Source organism: Ixodes scapularis, unplaced genomic scaffold, assembly GCF_016920785.2.
Source record: "Ixodes scapularis isolate PalLabHiFi unplaced genomic scaffold, ASM1692078v2 PGA_scaffold9__187_contigs__length_104089568, whole genome shotgun sequence".
NCBI classification, from domain to species: Eukaryota; Metazoa; Arthropoda; class Arachnida; order Ixodida; family Ixodidae; genus Ixodes; species Ixodes scapularis.
Window position 1 is genome coordinate 77,898,312 of NW_024609884.1, and position 9,442 is coordinate 77,907,753.

The following is a 9,442-nucleotide window of genomic DNA, read 5'->3' on the forward strand; positions in this document are numbered from 1 at the left end:
TCGGCTTCCGTGGACCTTTCTTTGCCATACTAGGAAGTTTTTTTTCAAATCGTTCCCAAATTGTATCTGTTGGGAATTTTCAGAGCGCACGGGTGATGATAAAGGCCGGTGTTCCGCAGGGATCTGTATTATCCCCTTTACTTTTTAACCTGTTTGTGAACAGCATGTCAGCCAGAGTGACTAGTTGTAGTATTTTTCAGTATGCAGACGACACCGCACTTGTATCCCGCCACTTGAATTATTGTCATGCTGTACGGCTTCTGCAGGATGACGCTTTGCGAATTATGGACTGGTTCGATGAGAATTTAATCACAATCAACTCATCGAAAACAAAATTAGTCTGTTTTAGAAATCCCCTAAAAAATGTCGTCCTTGATTGTCCAGTGACTTTGCACAACTCAAGGTGCTCTAACTGTGACTGTTTTCCACTGGAATATGTAGATCAAGTGAAGTATTTGGGTATTTTATTTGATTCAGATATGTCTTGGAATTCTCACCTGTCGTACATTTGTGGTAAACTTCGTAGCATAAGCTGTTTACTTTTTAGTCACAGAGTGTTTATGCCGTTTTTTGTAAGGAAATCAGTCGCGCGTGCCCTTGGTTACAGTATACTAAGGTATGGTATCACGTTATTTGGCAACTGTTCGGAGTTGTGGCAAACAAAAATTGACCGTATTTTGAGGGCCATTTTGAAGAGCGTCGGATATCATCTGGATTTTTCTTCCGGTGTGAATGTGTTTGAATCTCTGCGGATGCCGAACTTCTCTTCCCTTTTTGTGCAGTGTGTGGTACTCCGCCACTTCTGGAGTAACGATTTCAGGGCTCCTTTTGTAGGCCACAGGAACCTTCGCCACATATCGCGTTTTATAATACCTCGTTGTACTACGCGTTACGGAAAAAGAGTGAGATCATATTATGTGCCTTTCATCTTCAATAACCTTCCAGAGCACGTCATCAAAGCCAGCACGAAGAAACAATTAAAAAACATGTTAAATAATTTAGCCGTATAACGTTGCTGTCGCTCCAGTGTTTCCTACATCCTCTGACTTTTGTTTTGTTGTGTGGTTTTCTTGTATAGAACGCTCAGTGTTTCGTCGCTCGACTTGCCGGGTCATGTCCCACAAGCCTCCTATGGCTTTGACAGACCCGTATTTGTATTGTGTTACTGGTTTCCTGTTGAATAAAATTATTATTATTATTATTATTATTATTATTATTATTATTATTATTATTATTATTATTATTATTATTATTATTAATATTATTATTATTATTATTATTATTATTATTATTATTATTATTATTATTATTATTATTATTATTGCCATGCATGTATTCATCTCGGGCGGACGGACGTCCGTCCGTCCGTTCGTCCGTCCGTTTTTTCGATATGAAATTCGATATGAAAAAAAGATCATAATTGACCTTTAAAATTCCATATATATATTGGTGCCCAAAGTTTTCCTCAAACTAGCAAGATACCTGAATATTACCTTACCCTGGGAAATTTCTCTCGGGTTGGCAGCCCTGCATCCGAGACACACATCTACGACAGCTTTTTCTAACTCGAGAACAAAAATCATCCGAACCGTGACTTGTGCCATTCTTTCAAGTAGCAAATTCCCTACAACATACAACATACATTTTTTCCGTCAAAAATAAATTTTTGACCTTTTTGCTGCAATACTTGAGTTAAATAACCCATATACGGCTGTTCTACGTAAATTTAGCCAAGGTTTGAAAATATTTTCGTGCAGTTTAGGCATATGGAACCAAAGAAAAATAGTTTGTTCATTGCTTGTGGCAAGTAAGGCTATTTCTTGTATTTTGCCCAATTAACTAATTATTAAGATTAATTAATGAACTTTCGAAGTAGTCCATTTAACGCAAATTTTCCCTTGACAAAGTTGTAGAGAGTCCTCAGAAACATCCGATTCAGTGGTTTTTATCAAGAAACTTCTCACACTGTTTTCCCTTCAAAAAGAAGAAACAAACTGTACTTCAAAAAAGCGCGCGAATAAAAAAAAACGCTAATTTTTTAAGAGCGCCTTGTCAACAGTTCTTTATTCAGCATGTGGATACAGTTTATTCAAGCCACGGTGTAGAGCGCTGCAATACACTCCGTGCGAGCTGCGTGCGACGCGACTGGCGCGCCGCCGCGCGGCCGGTACCGAAGGTAGGCAGTGAGAACCCCAGAGAAAACGAAACCGAAACCACGCCGCGTACGTTGGAGTGGTGCGGTTGCGTTGGGTTCACAGCATGAAGTGCTGCCTGTGCTGCGTCATTAAGTGCTTCAATAGTTATGCGAAGTATCTCGTGGAGACAAAGTTTCACAGTTTTTCACCTCGCCGATGTTTTGTGGGACAGCGACAACGATGGAGCCGTGCCGTACGACGCGAGAAATTTGGTGTCCCGATCATGTCTGCCACTGTGTCGGCGCGGCTGACATATTCTACACTGCCGCTTTGCGCTCTGCGTTTGTTTTCGTACCAGTAACGCCTACATGTGTCAGCGCCGATGGGACGAACTGAAATGCCATCCCACACACGCGGGTATGCAGTGCCAATTTCGTTGGAGGAATGCTCTCCAAAGAAGTTTCGTCCCCATCGTACGTGTCGATGATATTTCCGGACAAGTATGGCACGCAATCTGTACTTCATGAAGAAAGATTCGAAAGGTAAAAAAAAAAGTGACAAATATAAATCTAAAGAAAACAAGAATGAAACTCGGAATCACTGGAGAATCGGCGTTTGACTATGAAAGTTTATGTGGTGTGCTTTCTTTCTTGATCAGCCTCCTTTTGGATGTGGAAACGCTGACACCCCGAGTTCTGTAGACAAAATTTTTTTTTTCTCGGCTTTAGAGCCACCTACCGCAAAGTCGTTCGAGCTGGAAGTACCGTCCACTGGTCCCTTCCTACCTGTAAAGTGTGCACCTCCCACGATGAGTGGTATTATCTGACAGCCTTTCAGGGTCAAAGCCATGGTTCCGATTTAGTTACGCCGCCCAAACTAAATTTCCACCTGGTTTCGCTATGCCAACTATTTTTGTTATAATAAGTGTTGTGCCAAGTGATGGTCAAGTCAAAGTACCTGTGCGCCGAAAATCAGCACCTCGCACAACAGGTTATTACACAACAGCTGACCGCAAAAGCCCTTGGCGGCCAAACCGTGTGTTGGCCGACAACTTTTTTTCTCGGCTTTGGAACCACCTTTCGTAAAGTTGTTTCAATTGGGCGTACCGTCCACTAGTCCCTTCCTACATCTAAAGTTTCCACCTCCCCCGACCAGTGGTATTCTCTTGACAGCATTTTCATGGTCAAAACCGGTTCCCATTGTGTTACGCCGCCCAAACCAAATTTTCACCTGGTTTCTTTATGCCACCGTTTTATGGTATAATAAATGCTGTGTCATGTTACTGTCAAGTCCAAACACCTGTGTGCCTAAATCTGCACTTTGCAAAGCCCGACATAACACAACATTTTGGGTCTAATATTGGATATACCGTACAGCTTTATTTCTTTATTCGTTAGAAACATAACTTTCACACCTGCTGTCTTAATGAAACTTGGCACACTTCGTGCACAAACTTAGTGAACATCTCACTTGCCTCCAATATCATTGTTCCAGCAGTCCTACGTTTAAAGCGACGAGCGAAATAAATTACCCACTCAAAGCAATTATGGTGGTGGCCGTCTTGCTTTTCGGAACATTGCTCCAACTCCTTTTTTGGCCGCAACTAGAGAAATTACCCCTAATAACGACTCAAACTCAATATATAAGAAGTGGAGAACAGCTAAATTCTATTTTTAGGTCTGCCCCAGCACTCATGCAACCTCACCCTCAACGTATCGGTTCAAAAAGCAAAAGTTTCGTCCGTGCGCGTTTCCGCCGCCACAGCTTGGCATGCGAAAGGGCGCCGCGGGCTGCTGAACGCGCCTCACGGTCGAACGCCAGCTCCTCCGCTAGCGGCGTTGCGCGCGTTTTTCAAAGCGCCCCCTATAGAATCGATTCGCCCAACCAGGGGGCGCTTCGAAATTGCGATGGTAGCGCCACCGCAGTACAACACATGGTCGTGTCGCGTCGGTCGTGTTCGTAGCGTTGCATTGGCGTCGCAGGTGTTTCGAGCGTACAGTGAAGATTTAGAGAAAGATAGAAAGCGTGCGAGAGTTATTTCTCATGGTGAGTCAAGAAACGATAGAGAAGCTTCAATAACACGCATCTTCCACCGAGAAAGCGGTTGATTTCCCTGCCAACGAGTCGGGTCCGCCTCGCAAGTACGGTCGTGTCGCCCGTGCGGCGTCTACGAGATAACATTACAGGTGAGCGTCCCTTGTTTAAGTTTTGCGCTGTAATAACATTGTGCCTTTAAGATTACTAATCACAATAAACCACTGTTCTCGTGAGTCCTGTTAGACGACGTCGGGATGCTATTTTTCGGTCGCTGAACCACCGGCAGACTACGTTCTCGCACTAGAGGCTACGAGTAGGATAGCTTTTCGGGCTCGCCCACGTCGAAGAAATATTTACGTGTCGGGGATCATGCGGGCATAGGGTGATAATTCCGGGAAGAGATAAGTCCCCCGCGTACAGTTGAGACTGCACGTCCTCGCTGGGCTGGAGTCGCGGACCGGTGCGAGCATTGTGCCGACGCTCGTAATTTTATTAGCATTGTTGAACACTCTTCCTGCATCAGCCTGCCTCAGCAGTAGGGAACTAAAACGCCAGGGCACGACCTGAACAAAGGCTTCGTAGATTTATTACCAGGTTTTTTTGTCCCACTTCACTGAGGCAGTAGGTTGCAGTTACTGGGACCTGCTCCTGCTGATTAATGGTTCTTTTTCTGCGAGTATGAGCAATAATGTGCCGCGAGATTCTGTCAGAAAGAGGGGCAAAACAGTTGAAAACGAAAAGAGGCTAGCCTAGACTAAATCTCCAGCATAAATGTCTGCTATGCATATGACTGCACATAATTTTAGTCGAATTTTCATGACAATGTTCAGTTGGATGGATTCATAAAAAACTTCATTTCTCTTTCAGGTTCAAGTTGTCCAGTCCACATGCAAGATTTCCAGATATTGGCTGGGGGCTTGATTCATACTTTACTGTGTGGGACATTTTAGGAGGAAAATGTTGTGTAGCAAAGGAAACACCAGTGACACATGATAGGTTGTCATCAGTAGAACAACTTTTATTTTCTAGAAACATAATCCATGCATGCCAGTGTTTAATTGCTGCTTCACTGAATAAAGTTTCTTTCGTGGCATGTTTTCGAGCGTTTCCAGGAATGTACCGTAATTTCCGGGCTATACTTTTAAAAGTTGGAATCTTAGGCTGTGCGGACTATGCAAAATTTTTGTTTTTCAATATCGTTGATTATGACGAGACGACTGATTTGGTGAATGAAAGAGTATGTAAATGATCATTTATGTATAATACCAGCTTCTTTGTGTCTATGAGAGGATATTCGTGACGACTAAGCACCAGGTGCGGACGATGCACCGTATGTGCACAATCTAAGCAAAATCTTTTTACCCCAAATTTGCCCCTGCAGACTATAGTCTGGAAAATATGGTACAGCAACATAATGCAACGCTTTCAGAAATGTTTTGTTGACAGTGAAAAAGATGTTTATTGAGTTTTATCACAACCACGAGTAGGTAAACACACAACCTTGTGACAATATAAAAATTCTTCTCATGCTCTTAACACGGTGACATTGGAGCAGACTCGAAGTATGGCCGGCAGGATACTTGTAGATAATGTACACATCTCGAGAAGCAAGGACTGTCCAAGAAATTGTAGGGCCGAGAACCCCGACTACTTCAGGGATCTTGCACGGCAGATCAGCTGTTCATATTCCAGATCTCACGAAAGATGTCTCCCAGTTCGTGAGAAAGCAGTCGTCACCTAAGCTTATCCATCTTTAGCCAAGCTATACTGAATCTTGGGGTACAGACTAAACCAAAACATGTAACTCAAAGACAGAAGTTGCCAATCAACTAACAATACTTTTAACAGGCTAAGAACCGGGCACATATAGAGAATGCAAAATAGATGAGGAAAGGTCACCTGTATCTTCGAGCGAGGGGGTGAAAATTAATTTCAATTAACTAAGAATCTTTCACGAGCAATTACAGGGTTGGTAGGTTCCCTGCAATTAGTCTTTATTAAACACCTCAGCTGGCATCTCGTCTAGTAACTTGTTGCAGGATGAGCCTGAGCGTTGTCCTTGCAGGTGTTCATGAAGTGCACGCTGTAGATCCCCGCTGACGTTGGCGGAATCAAAACTGAACCACCCCCACTGAAAAATAAATCAATAATATAAGATCTCTGGTGTGATGAGTAGAAAATCGACACGAAATAATAGAAACGATTATTGTCTCTAGCAAGTAAAAACATAATCAGGGTTTCTTTTTATTTAAAAAAAAAGGGGGGGGGGGCGGGTGGCTGGCTGGTTGAGGCGGTTTGGAGGTGCATTCCTTGTGTGTGTTGTTTGGGAAGGGGGGGGGGGGGGATGCATGTGTGTATTATAGCGTCGTATATTATGGCTATAAACAGCTAAAAAAACGGGAACAGCGATTAAGAAACACACACGGCAGAAGAAAGCTGCACTCGCAACCCCCAAAAGCCCCTCCCCTAGCTAGACATATGCTGACAAAGTCAAAAAGGCATGCAGGGCGTCTCTTGTGAACGGCCGAGCTCTAGCACGTCTTCGTTGCTCTTCGCTGCGATGTGGCTGCACGTGAACGCTCGACGGTCGCGAGATAGAAACCCTGTCGAAGGTTGGAAGCTAGTGCTGGAGGAACTAAAGCTTCTCCCTGCCGTTCTCACCCTGCCAGTGATTATAGTTGAAATATCCGTGCCAAAGGGATCCAACATAGCGACCGAAGCCTCGTCAAACACCTCGAGGGAAGCGACAGACGCGCACTAAAAAACAAATATTCCGTCATGCATTTCCAGTCAACTGACTTTCCCGCGTTCGGTAGTCATTCTGTTTCTATTCGGACACCAATTCCATTTAGGTTTTCTCGTGTATTTAGCAAAACTGATCTTCCAACGAACGAGAGACTTACTTTTGTCGGAGCACCGACGTGGTCCAGGCTTGGCGCCGTTCGAGTCTCGCACGGCTTTTCAGGGGAGCGGTAGAATTTTAAGGATTGACTACAACAATATCGGAGGTTGTTGCTGCGATCAACAACGAAACATTTGTGCTAGCCGGGCTTTTATATCGTCTCTATCGCAATGAATGTCATATCCGACCGCCCACGACGGAGAAGAGAGGCGAAAAACAACGAGCCACTCGGGTTCGGGCGTCCCGCCAGGGGCTGGAATGGCGCTGTAGTCGGCGGCGAAACTTGAGCGCTTCGGTCCCATAGTTCCCGCACGGAGTGTATAGGAGATATCAGTAGCAATTCCTCCTCTCCCCTCGTTTGCCTCCTTTCCCTCGACGGCAATCCTCCTTGCCCTCCGTCGGCGCCACGCCCCCCGCCGCCATGTCTGAGCGAGGCCCACAAGGCACGCGCCCGCGTGCCGGGCCGTACTTGTTATTGCATACTATCGATTTTTTTTTTCTCAAATATGAAGACAGTTTTGTTTTTTAACATGAAGAAGCTAGCGTTTGTGCACCTATATGGGAGTTATAAAGCACGGGAAGACGTCTCTACCGGCAAATATAATAGCGCGAGCAGATTTGGAATCGCTCGGGCGTGAAGACAAGCTTTCCCCAACTCCGCTAAACGCAAACGATAAAAAAAAGTAATGTAGTTTTGAGCATTTTGAGACTTTGGCATGCACAGCGAAAATATGATTTGTATACCCGTTTATCGCAGGAAAAGATGAGAGCAGGCACACGATAGAATGCACCTCTCAGTGTTGTACACGTTCCTCAAGAAAAGGAACTAAAGCTCGTTCCTCGTTCCTTCTGATTTTTGGAACGCGTTTCCGTTACAAGTTCCATATGTGAAAAAGGAACTCGTTCCCGTTACAGTTTAAAAAAGGGAACGCATCGTTACATATACGTTACATTTGTATATTTTGCTAATTACCATATTTAGTTAAATCAAGCAGAGTTTTTTTTTTTTATCTCTCCCATTAACAGTCAACATACGAGTTTGTGTGTCGTGATCGATGGGCGCCAGGAGTAGAAAGCACGCGGAAGTAGGGTTTCATTTGTTGATATATTCATCTTAAAAATCTCAGCTATTAACCATGTTCATGTTTGCAGTGGACAATTCAGACGAGCCAAATGTACTTTTACCCAAGATTGCACGAGCGTTTTACAACAACCTCACACGCTTCAATTTAACAGAGTCCCGTGTTAGAACTTAACAACAGTTGCATCTCGACGTTGTTGTCCGCAAGACAAGCAAGTGAAGGAGAGGGTAGGGCTTTTGGAAAGTCAGTTTTGAAAGCTACACATACTTCGTTGTGAAGGTTGTATTTGTTGTTCAGCTTGAAGGTGGGGGACAAGAGAAGGAATAAGGGCTATTTTTTGTGTATCTTTTGAGTGAATAATGTTCGGGATACGAGGGTGAGTCCGATTTCTGGCAATCTGTGATCTTGTTGTAATTGTAGGTCTCGTTATTGAAGTTCAAAAATGGCTGTAGTCGGCCTTAGATTCCTGGGTGTATGAGGATTCGTGGAACCAAGGGAAGTTGCTGAGTTTGAAGCAACCCTCTTTCTTTGTCTTTTCCTATGACTAAAAGTTTGGCTTTTTGTACCGCAGTTTCGGGCACTCAAAAAATTATCAATGCCCACCAGCTCTCCTGCACCCGAAACTGTTAGCAAGCGAGGACCACACGAAATAATCCATAAGATTTGTAGCCCAAAAGTTAAAGAGATTCTGCACTTCGTAAAGATATTGTTTTTGTACTTTCATACTTTCGCTGTTAGAAACAAAATAAAAATTACCCCACTAAACGAAAAAAGGAACGCCGTTACTCTTTCCGTTCCAGTAAAAATGTAACGCGTTCCCGTTCCAGTTCCAGCAATGCAAAATGGAACGGCGGCGTTCCTTCGTTCCTCCTAAAAATAACGCGTTCCAGGAACGCCGTTCCTTGCAACGCCGTTCCGTACAACACTGGCACCTCTCCCTGCGTATAAATAGAGTTTCGTAGGCAAGGACTGCGTTGCTATCGGGAGCTCGTGCCGTCGCTTTGAGCATGGATTGGGCAAGCGCCCGCCCCAAGGCTCGCAATCCTTAGCTTACGCTCTACTAAAACGTTTTAGTCTCTTCAACGAAGTGCATTTGGAGAATCGGCATCACTCGAGTTATTCAAATAAAAGACACCAAAACCAGTGCACAACCAGGACTTTTCGGTAATTTTTAGCATCACCGATCGTTTGGTCAATCCAGCAGCTTGGTTGACTTCATACACATTTTATAAACGTCGAATACTACCTGCGACTTTGCACATGCGCGCAGAGGAATATGCGACATC

At 44.2% G+C, this 9,442-nt stretch overlaps 1 long non-coding RNA gene across 1 annotated transcript; it reads right to left on the reverse strand.

Moving 5' to 3' along the window:
- Window positions 1–5,169: 5,169 nt before the first annotated feature.
- Window positions 5,170–7,281, reverse strand: LOC121833770. The gene is made up of 2 exons (XR_006076858.1): window positions 7,076–7,281; window positions 5,170–6,303 (listed from the first exon to the last, which is right to left on the reverse strand). It is a non-coding gene; the product is annotated as an uncharacterized LOC121833770 (long non-coding RNA).
- Between the last annotated feature and the right edge of the window lie 2,161 nt (window positions 7,282–9,442).